The sequence below is a fragment of the Stegostoma tigrinum genome, unplaced genomic scaffold (genome assembly GCF_030684315.1).
Source record: "Stegostoma tigrinum isolate sSteTig4 unplaced genomic scaffold, sSteTig4.hap1 scaffold_86, whole genome shotgun sequence".
Classification (NCBI taxonomy): Eukaryota; Metazoa; Chordata; class Chondrichthyes; order Orectolobiformes; family Stegostomatidae; genus Stegostoma; species Stegostoma tigrinum.
This window is the reverse complement of record NW_026728811.1, coordinates 1-11,056: the sequence shown is the minus strand read 5'-3', so window position 1 is coordinate 11,056 and position 11,056 is coordinate 1. Positions and strand designations below refer to the sequence as shown.

Below are 11,056 nucleotides of genomic sequence, written 5' to 3'. Positions count from 1 at the left end.
TTTGCAACTGGAAGGTGCAGTTGTAAAGTGCGAACCAAGCGTAAGTGTTCTGCAAAACAGTCCCTAAGCCTCCGCTTGGTTTCCCCAATGTAGAGGAGGCCACAACGGCAACAGCCTCCTATCCATGGACTTCATTTACACTTCTCTTTGCCGCAGAAAGGCTGCCAACATCATCAATGACCCGTCCCATCTCGGTAATGCTCTCATCCAACTTCTTCCATTGGGCAGAAGATTGAACACACCCATCAAGGGGTTCAAGAACAGCTTCTTCTCTGCCATTATTCGACTGATGAATGGACTCTGTAACTCCAAATAGTGTTGATCTTGCTTTGCACACCTCCTATGCAGGCATAACCTTGCATGCCTTGCTCTGTCTAAGCACACACTTTGATCTGTAAATCATTGTTTGCTATGATCTGCCTGCACCACTCTCAAAAACACTTCACTGTACTTCAGTACACGAGACAACATAAATCAAAATCAAAACATTCTAATGGCAATCGATGATAGCTTTCAATAATCTTCAAAGTCAATGTTGAAACTCATCTTGTTGCTGACTTCATAAAATTGCAGGATGAAACCAGTGCAAGAGTGACCTGGCCCTCCAGATCTGAGCATGGATAAGGGTTAGAAGTGGTTCTAAAAAGGCATTTCAGGTGACTATTCAAAAAGGAAACTGAAAATTTTGTCAAGTGTCCCAAACCCCCGGCCTGTCCAAATTTGTACAGACGCACACTTACTCAATTCCAGTTTGTACTCCACATGCTGCCTATTGCTTTGACCTGGTGCTCCTGTAAGTTTCAGCAAAGGTGCAGACAGTCTTCTCAAATCTTTGCTCTCATCGCTCAGATGCTTTTGGTCTTCACTCAGAGTTTCAGGGCACCACATGGTCCTGGAAAAGAATCCCACTTCTCCTTGTGCAGGGGCAGACAGAGTTATTGTGGGGCAAAGTGTTGTGATGGGAGATAGAGGTGGTATGTTAGGTGCTCCCTTGGTTTTGCAGTGAAAATAGTGAGAAGAGGAGAGCGTTTTATGTGACATTCCTTGCTCCCTGTCTCCTCTTCTGTAGCAGCATCCCAACAATACCATGACTCTGAGGTAGAGGCGATTACTGACATTTTGCAAGCCCATCGATACAAATATTGATCAGCCTGATTAAGGCATCAGAAATCTTCTGTACCTTTGTGGTCATGACTTGTAATGGATTGAGTGCAGAGTAATGCCTTAAGCTCCATGCGACATCCGTACTCTCTAATGACAGTCTCTGAAACCTTTGCCGTCATGAAGGCCATATGTGTTTTTTGCACTCCTGCAATTCCCCTTTCCAGATATTTTTCTGACCCACCCCACTTACAACACTCCAGGGTTAGAGCTGCTGACAACCCAAACTATGGAATTTCCTCCCTGAACCTCTCTCTTATTCTTTATGATACATCGTAAAATTGATATCTTTAATCGATGTTTTGCTCATCTGTGAAGCACCTCGAACATAGAACGTAGAACAATGCAGCACAGAACAGACCTTTCGGCCCTCGATGTTGCGCCGACTTGTGAACTAATCTAAGCCCCTTGCCCTATACTACCCCATCATTATCCATATGCTTATCCAAGGACTGTTTGAATGTCCCTAATGTGGCTGAGTTAACTACACTGGCAGGCAGGGTGTTCCATGCCCTTACCACTCTCTGAGTAAAGAACCTGCCTCTGACATCTGTCTTAAATCTAACACCCCTCAATTTGTAGCTATGTCCCCTTGTACAAGCTGAAGTCATCATCCTTGGAAAAAGGCTCTCACTGTCCACCCTATTTAATCCTCTGAACATCTTGTATGTCTCTATTAAATCCCCTCTTAGCCTCCTTCTCTCCAATGAGAGAACAGACCCAAGTCCCTCAGCCTTTCTTCATAGGGCCTACGCTCCAGACCAGGCAACATCCTGGTAAATCTCCTCTGCACCTTTTCCAATGCTTCCACATTCTTCCTGTAATGGGGCGACCAGAATTGCACGCAATATTCAAAATGAGGCCACACTAGCATTTTCTACAGTTGCAGCATGACATCATGGCTCCGGACCTCAGTCCCTCTACCAATAAAACCTAACACACCGTAAGCCTTCTTAACAGCACTATCAACCTGGGTGGCAACTTTCAGGGATCTTAGTACATGGGCACCAAGATCCTTCTGCACAGCCACACTACCAAGAATCTTTCCATTGACCCGGTATTCTGCCTTCCTATTATTCTTGCCAAAGTGAATCACCTCACATTTAATCCATATTAAACTCCATTTGCCACCTTCCAGCCCAATTCTGCAGTTTATCCAAGTCTCCCTGCAACCTGCAACATTCTTCCACACTGTCCACCACTCCACTGACTTTAGTGTCATCTGCAAATTTACTAACCCATCCACCTATGCCTGCGTCCAAGTCATCTATAAAAATGACAAACAGCAGTGGTCCCAAAACAAATCCTTGAGGCACACCACTAGTAACTGGACTCCAGGCTGAATATTTTCCATCAACCACCACTCGTTGCCTTCTTACGGAACGCCAGTTTCTAATCCAAACTGCTAATTCTCCCTCAATCCCGTGTCTCTGTATTCTCTTCAATAGCCTACCATGTGGAACCTTATCAAAGGCTTTACTGAAGTCCATGTACACCACGTCAACTGCCCTTCCCTCAGCCACATGCTTGGTCACCTTCTCAAAAAACTCAATGAGTTTTGGGAGTCACAACCTGCCCTTGACGAATCCATGCTGACTATCTCCAATCAAATTGTTGCTTGCTAGATGATAATAAATCCTATCTCTTATAATCCTTCCCAAAATGTTTCCTACAACAGATGTAAGGCTCACACGTCTATAATTACCTGGGTCAGCCCCACTGCCCTTCTTGAACAAGGGCACAACATTTGCAATCCTCCAGACCTCTGGTACTGAACCTGTAGATAATGAGGACTCAAAGATCAAGGCCAAAGACTCTGCCACCTCCTATCTGGCTTCCCAGACAATCCTCGGAAAAATCCCATCTGGCCCAGGGGATTTACGAACTTCACACCTTCTAGAATTGATCACACCTCCTCCTTACTAACCTTAATCCTTTCAATTCTAGTAGCCCGTAACTCAGTCACCTCCTCTACAATATTCTCCTGTTCCTCAGTGAAAACAGATGAGAAATAAGCATTTAGCACCTCTCCAATCTCCACAGGGTCCACACACAACTTCCCACTTCTGTCTTTGACTGGCCCTATTCCTACCCGAGACATCGTATTATTCTTCACATACCTATAGAACGCTTTAGGGTTCTCCTTTATTCTACCTGCCAATGTCTGCTCATGTCCCTTCCTTGCTCTTCTTAACTCTCTCTTTAAATCCTTACTAGCTCATCTGTAACTCTCCATCGCCTCATCTGAATCATCTTGTCTCATCGTCACATATGCCTCCCTCTTCTGCTTAACAAGAGATACAATTTCTTTTGTAAACCACAGTTCCCTTACCTTATCGCTCCCTCCCTGCCTGACAGGGACATACTTATTAAGGACAGCAATATCTGTTCCATAAACCAGCTCCACATTTTGATTGTCCCCATCCCTTGCATTTTGCTAACCCATTCTATGCCTCCTAAATCTTGCCTAATCACATTATAATTGCCCTTCCCCCATCTATAACTCTTGCCCTGTGGCATATTCCTAACCCTTTCCATTGCTACAGTAAACATAACCAAATTATGGTCACTCTGTCCAAAGTGCTCACCTACCACTAAATCAAACACCTGGCCTGGTTCATTACCAAGTACCAGATCCAGTGTGGCCTCCCCTCTCGTCGGCCCTTCGACATACCGAGTCAGGAAACCCTCCTGCACACATTGGACAAAAACTGATGCATCCGACATACTAGAGTTATAGCATTTCCATTCAATGTTAGGGAAGTTAATAGCTGCCATAATGACCACCCTGTTCTTTTCACTCCTGCCCAGAATCATTTTGCCAATCCACTCTTCCACATCCCTGGAACTTTGCAGGGGCCTATAAAAAACTCCCAGCAGTGCGACCTCTCCTCTCCTGTTTCTGCTCTCAGCCCATACCACCTCATCAAAAGTTCTTTCAGCCACCGTTGTACTGTCCTTGGCTAACAAAGCCACACCTCACCCTCTTTTACCATCTTCCCTGACCTTAATGAAAGATCTAAACCCTGGAACTTGCAACATCCATTCCTGACCCTGCTCTATCCAAGTCTCTGAAACAGCCAAAACATCGAGGAAAATGACAGAGTAAAAGTTTCCATAAAATACAAGCTGTTTTGCCGTACATTAGGAGAATCAGGAGTGGCCCTTTTTTTCCCCATCTCGGGATGAACCCTCACCATCACTCACAGAGCTAATGAACAGCAGGAAAAATCTTCACCACTGACGACCTGCACTCACCTATCACCTACCTTCCCCAGCCCCCACTCTGTTTATGTTTCAGTTCCCGTCCCCTCCCCCATTTCTGAAGAAGGGTCCTGAACCATCAACTTTCCTGCTCCTCTGATGGTGCCTGGCTCGCTGTGTTCCTCCAGCTCCACACTGTGTCATCTGTGACTCCAACACCTGCAGCTATTGCTGTCTCTCTGTGAGCGATGTCAGCTTTGGTTCAATCGGAGCACGGGGCGGGGCCAATGGAAGCGGCCTACCCTCCAGCCAATCAGAGCGAGTGAGATGTTTGTCTGTGTGAAAATCATGTGATCGCCTCTGTCCGCGGGCGCAATATCTCTGCGAATGAGGGTTAGCTGCTTTCGGAAGGTACAGTACACGGGATAAAAAGGAAAGCTACAAAAAAACGGGAGGGAAATACTTTCGGTATTGACTGAGAGGCTTTATTAGCCGTTGATGCATGTCAGAAAACAAATTTTAACATGCCGGTCCCGTGTTTTGCAGCAAACGGAAAAACTGCCACGGACCTGAGGCTGCGATAGGCAGAGGTAATTGCCACCATCTTTATTAGGGGCAGTGATCTTCGGGACTCATGCCGGATCGCCATATTTATAGGTGGCAACCTGCAGTGGAACGCAAGCGCAGCCTTTCTTGCTTGGGAGGGGAGATTAAGACAAGAGAAATGTTTGTTTTTGTTTTTGTTTTTCTGGACTTCTTTCCCAGACTGTGAGACACGGCGTGTATTTCCTGGGAAGGACCTTTGACGCTGGCGGAGTACTGGCTTCCGGCAGTATAAATTGCTGCAAGTTATCCGTTAGATATTTAATGGAGGAGAAATGCCGAAAACGTGTTCAGAACTGCATGTTCAAAAACAAAGTTGCTGGAAAAGCTCAGTAGGTTTGGTAGCATCTGTGAAAGGAAAAAAAATAACGTTTCGGATCCGCTAATCCTTGCTTAGAACTTCATGTTACCTGTTGCACTCTCACTGTAGGAAGTCCTGCTTTAAATATTATGATCTATTAAAGCATATCCGTTTGCCCAGTATTCATATGATTGGGATCAAATCACTGAAAGTGCTCTGAGTCCCCTTGTGCTCCCTCGTCAAATTTATTAATGTCTGACTTCCTCAGTCTGTAATAATGGGTGTATTTTACCTCTGCATCTTTCTGTGTGGGGGAGCAGGGTGCTTTTAAGAGGAGGATTTATACATAACTAACAGAAACCAAGAGAAATGTTTGCCTTTTCCAGACAATCTTGTGTTTTCTGGATTTCTGTCCAGGCCTGACCGTTATTTGTCTCTTGTGGATTTGCTTTACAGGATATTTATTGAGAATAATTTGCAAACCAGGATCCCAATGCAAGTTCTCCATTAAGCGGAGTGATCAGGATCTGAGTATCATTGACACTTAACAGTGAAAGGAAAGAGGTTTAACCATTCTATGCATGGGAGAATACTCCTGGTAAGTTTGTAACTTGAAAGCAGGATATTCAAATTTTTGGTTTGATCACCTCTGGGATAAGTGTTCAGTTCTATACCCTGCAGCTGAGAAAGGAGATATTGGCCTGAGAGGGGTAGATTTGTCCAAACAACACCTCGTCTCTTTGAAAGAACTGTCATATTTAGTCCCAATCGCCCACTTCATGATTTTAGTCTATACATTTTTCATTCTTGAATACCTGCAAACTTCCTTTTAAAATTCCTGATGGGCACAAATTCCAGCACCCCTCCAGGTGGAATCTTCCATTTCCTGACAACTCCATTGATCCTGAAACTGCTGAAGTCTGTGTTGATTCCTGAGGTTTATAAATTACTGCATTTAACGTGAAGATGCTGTTCCCTGAGCTTCCATTGAGCTGCATTGAAACAGTATGGGAGGCTGAGATCAGAGTGGGTGTGAGCATACAATGAAAATGAAAAGGCTGCACTGTGAGTGCTGCTTGGCTAAATGAGAGTGCTTTGGAGTTGGGTGAAACAGAAAGTGAAACTGAAAGATTGAGTGTGATGCTCAGTCTCAGTTTGGGCAGTTCAGAAAGTCTCTCAGTCCTAATGGAAACAGCCAATTGATATTTGATACTGTAAAGAATTTTCTTACAGTTTTTAAAGTATATATTAGCTTAAATAAAGTTAGGGGCTTTAGGTTTATAATAGTAATGTTTGAAATGAAGGGGGAGGACCTAGCTTAATTAAATTCTTTTTAAGGCAGAAACTGGCTTAATCTGGAGAGAAGTCAAAACAGAAGACATCACACCTGTGATGTGCTCCTCTTGCACAATAGAACATAGGCTCTTGATGTTGTGTCGACCTGTGAAACCACACTGAAGCCCATTTAACCCACACTATTCCATTATCATCCATATGTTTATCCAAAGACCACTTAAATGCCCTTAAACTTGGCGAGTCTACTACTGTTGCAGGCAGGGCATTGCACGCCCTTATTACCCTGAGTAAAGAACCTACCTCTGACATCTGTCCGATATCTATGACCCGTCAATCTAAAGCTATATCCCCTCGTGCTAGCCAGCTCCATCTGAGGAAAAAGGACCTCAGTGTCCACCCTATCTAATCCTCATATCATCTTGTATGTCTCTATTAGGTCACCTCTGAACCTTCTTCTCTCTGACGAAAACAGCCTAAAGTCCCTCAACCTTTCCTCATAAGACCTTCCCTCGATACCAGGCAACATTCTGGTAAATCTCCTGTGCACCCATTCCAATGCTTGCACATCCTTCGTGCAATGCGGTGACCAGAACTCCGAGTGCGGCCGCACCAGAGTTTCGTACCGCTGCAATATGACCTCATGGTTCTGAAACGCAATCCCTCTATCAGTAAAAACGAACACATTGTACACCTTCTTAACAACCCTATCAACTTGTGGAAACTTTCAGGGATCTATGTACATGGACACCGAGATCTCTTTGCTCATCCACACTATCAAGAATCTTACCATTAGCCCAGTACTCTGTATTCCTGTTACTCCTTCCAATGTGAATCACCTCACAGTTTTCCGCATTAAACTCTGGGACATTACCAGTGTCCCTATTGGCTATTTGTGCAGGAAGTGTGTCCATCTGCAGCTACTGGTTAACTGCTTTTCAGAGCTTGAGCTGTGGGTGCAGTCAGTATGGAGCATCCATGGTAACTGAGAAGGTTGTGGTCGCATTCTCAACAGACTGGTCACGCAGCAGGTGAAGATTACACAGACAGCAAGGGAATGGGTGACTATCAGACAAGTAAAAGGCTCAGAAAGGAAGTGCTGGAGTCATCTCCCTCAAATAGATATACTGTTTTGGGTACTGTTCAGTTGGGGGGTCGGGGGTGGGGGAGAGAGGTGGGGGATGTTGGGGTGGCCACTCGGGAAGCAGCATCAGTCGGGTTCATGGCACTCGGAGTAACTCCGCTGCATAGAAGGGGAGGGAAACGATAAATATGACTGTAGAGACAGGGGATTCAATAGTAAGGGATAGAGAGAGACATGAATCCAGGATGGTATGTTGCCTCCCTGGTGCCAGGATTAGCGATGACACGGAGCAGCTTCAGGACATTCTGGAGTGGGAGGGTGAACATCCGATTGTACCAGTGACATAGGAAAACCAAGGGAGGAGGACCTGAAAGCTGAAGATAGGAAGTTAAGAGATACACTAAAATACGAGATCTCAAATGTAGTATTGTCAAGCTTACACCCAGTGCCACATTGTTGTCGGGAGAAGTTTGTGTTGTGTTCAGTTGTACAAGTGACCTTTATTCAGAGCTCTGTTACCGCATGTGTGGGAGAGGCCAGAGTCCACTCCAAACCTGGCTTTCACATGAGGCCTAATTCCCCTCTTAAATACAGCTCAGATTGGAAGAGTGGACAGTGACACTCAAACTTTCCCTGGCTGATTGTGATATTTTTATTCCATTCGCTAGGTGTTATTTACATGCAATATTGTTGTCATTGTTAGCCACACACCCCAAATCAATATACCCAATCCAGTAAGCAAACCATTTTCCTAGGATGGTGACGGCGAGTACGAGGGAGCATAGCTTTAAATTGAGGGGTGAAAGATATAGGACAGATGCCAGAGGTAGTTTCTTTACTCAGAGAGTAGTAAGGGAATGGAACGCTTTGCCTGCAACGGTAGTAGATTTGCCAACTTTAGGTACATTTAGGGTGTCATTGGACAAGCATATGGACGTACATGGAATAGTGTAGGTTAGACGGGCTTGAGATCGGTATGACAGGTCGGCACAACATCAAGGGCCGAAGGGCCTGTACTGTGCTGTAATGTTCTATGTCGTATGTTCAAACAATCGTGGACAACACTATGTTCAGTCCTAAACCCTTCTATAATCTCCTGAGGTTAGCTCGAAAACTACTTCGTCTGTCTTTGGGACCTTACAATGCTTTTGACAGTTATATTCCTCCTCAGACATTTGCCAGCTGCACCACATTTTTTTGCCAAAAACCAAAATGGTATCTTATCACTAAGAACTTTTCCAAATTCTCTACTAACTGTAGTGTGGATTGTTAGGAATTGTGATTAAGTCTTTTAAACTCAACTCTGATATAAAGTGACTACAATTTGTAATACAGTTGACAAATTGTGGAAAAATCCCTCTCTTACTTCAGCTTAAAAGATCAAACAGTGTTTCTGACTTGCTGCTGCAGTTTACAATCCCAACGATTTGCATTCTGTAAATGATTTTTAAACTGAAGTTTCATTTTCTACTCTAAGCGCTTTCCATTATTACTTTCTTGTTTTAATAAAAAGCATCTATTCCAGTTCCACTGAGTGTGAAATTCAGTCACTTTAGAGCTTTACCAAGCCATGAAACAAAATTTGTTCAGATTTCACAAATAACTAAGGCACTAACCATATCTTCATTTCGGATTTTGTAATCTATCTTTGTCACTCTTCCCTTGATCTTTGGATGTAAGAATTTATTCAAATTATCCGTATCTACATTTCAATTGTTTTATCTCTCTGCAGCCCTGACTTCTCTCTTTATAATCTTCCTTTGCCCCTTCCTATGTTGTTGGTCTTTTCGAGGTTGTGTTTACACCATTTATTGCTTTTCCTTCCATAATGATACAGTGAGCTGCTTTTATTGCTGACAAACATTTGCTCTAGGAATTCAGCTAACCCTTTCACGTTAATTGGTTGTTTGCATTTCTGGTTACAATTACCTAAACAGTTCAGAATGCTGTAGGATCAGACTTTTGCTTCTACTTTTTATTAAGTAACAAACTTGTGATTGTGGCTGAACCAGGCCTTTAAAAACTGCCTCTTGTTAAAATGCTTATGTGTTTTGAACTGTCTGTTTACAGAAACCCAAGTAAATTCCCTAATGTTCCTTCTCAACAGGACTCTTTTATACCCCCCACAGGACCTTTTGTGATCTAATCCCGTAACAGTGTGAGCTGCTACAATGCACGTGCTAGTAAAAGCATAAGAGGACAGATGAGATGAGTGCATGGCTGGAGCTATAACTTAAAAGGTTTGGATTCCTGAGGCATTGAGACTGTTTGTTTGTTTCTGGGGAAGGTGGGACATGCACAAGCTTGAACAATTGTCCTGGGCAGAGCTGGGACAGATATTCTTGTTGATGCTTTTGCTAGTTCCACTGGTGAGGATTTAAACTCGTATGACAGGGGAATGGGAACCCAAGTATAGCTTTAGCAGTAAAAGACTCAAATCAGCAAATGGGATTTGAAATTAGTTCATGATGTTGTCGGTGGCTGAAAGATTAAAAGAAAGAAGGATTAATCAAGATCAAATCTCTTTTCATACATCAGTCCTGTGATCCCAGGAATTGGCCTGGTGAACCTTCTTTCCGATCATTCAGTAGCCAGGCCATCCTTCCTCTGGAAAGGAGAACAAAGGTGCACACGACTCCAGGTGTGGTCTCACCAAGGCCCTTATAGAAAGATATCCCTCTTCCTGTACTCGAATCCTCTCACAATGAAGGCCGAAATATCATTTGCATTCTTCACTACTTGCTGCTGCCTGTTTCCGAAAAGAGAATAGGAGAGAAACACGGAACTAAATGGGGTCAGACACTCGGGTAACATTGTGTTCAACAATGTCCCCATTGTATCGGTGCTGGCCACCAAGCACCTATTGAAGCTAGGCCCGTTTTCTGGCACTCGGTGTGTAACGTGTATTTTGGTGCAGTGGATGATCATCTCAACACTTCTTCAAGATTGCAATGGTTCCTGCATCTATCACCATTTCAGATGCTGCCAGATCTGCTGAGTATCTCTATCATTTTCTGTTTTTATTTCAGATTTCAGGTATTTTTCTGCATCTTAGTCCTTCAGAAGGATCAGAGGGTATGGAGAGAAAACAGGAATTGGATTCATTTTCAGATGAATAAAATGCCTGCCCTTCATGTCTGTCCAAACTCTATCTCTTTTTGTAGTTTTGGGCAAACGCTGACTGTTTCCCTTCCCTGAAGGACATTTAATGAACCAGTTCAGTTTTACTGATAATCCAGCAGTGCCCCTCAGTGTTGCATCCACAATTGATCAGATTAATTTCTGAGTTTGACAATCTTTGTGTGTGTTCTTCTGGTTTCTCTCTCTCTCTCTACTTTTTTTTTCTTCAGTTTGAAATTGTGATTGCATTCAGAGAAATCAAACAAAACCACATCCAGATCTGACACTCA

At 43.7% G+C, this 11,056-nt stretch overlaps 1 long non-coding RNA gene across 1 annotated transcript; it reads left to right on the top strand.

Moving 5' to 3' along the window:
- The first annotated feature begins 4,670 nt into the window (after positions 1-4,670).
- On the top strand, positions 4,671-11,045 carry LOC132209323 (uncharacterized). The gene is made up of 3 exons (XR_009445421.1): positions 4,671-4,776; positions 4,912-5,867; positions 9,776-11,045. It is a non-coding gene; the product is annotated as an uncharacterized LOC132209323 (long non-coding RNA).
- Positions 11,046-11,056: the final 11 nt, after the last annotated feature.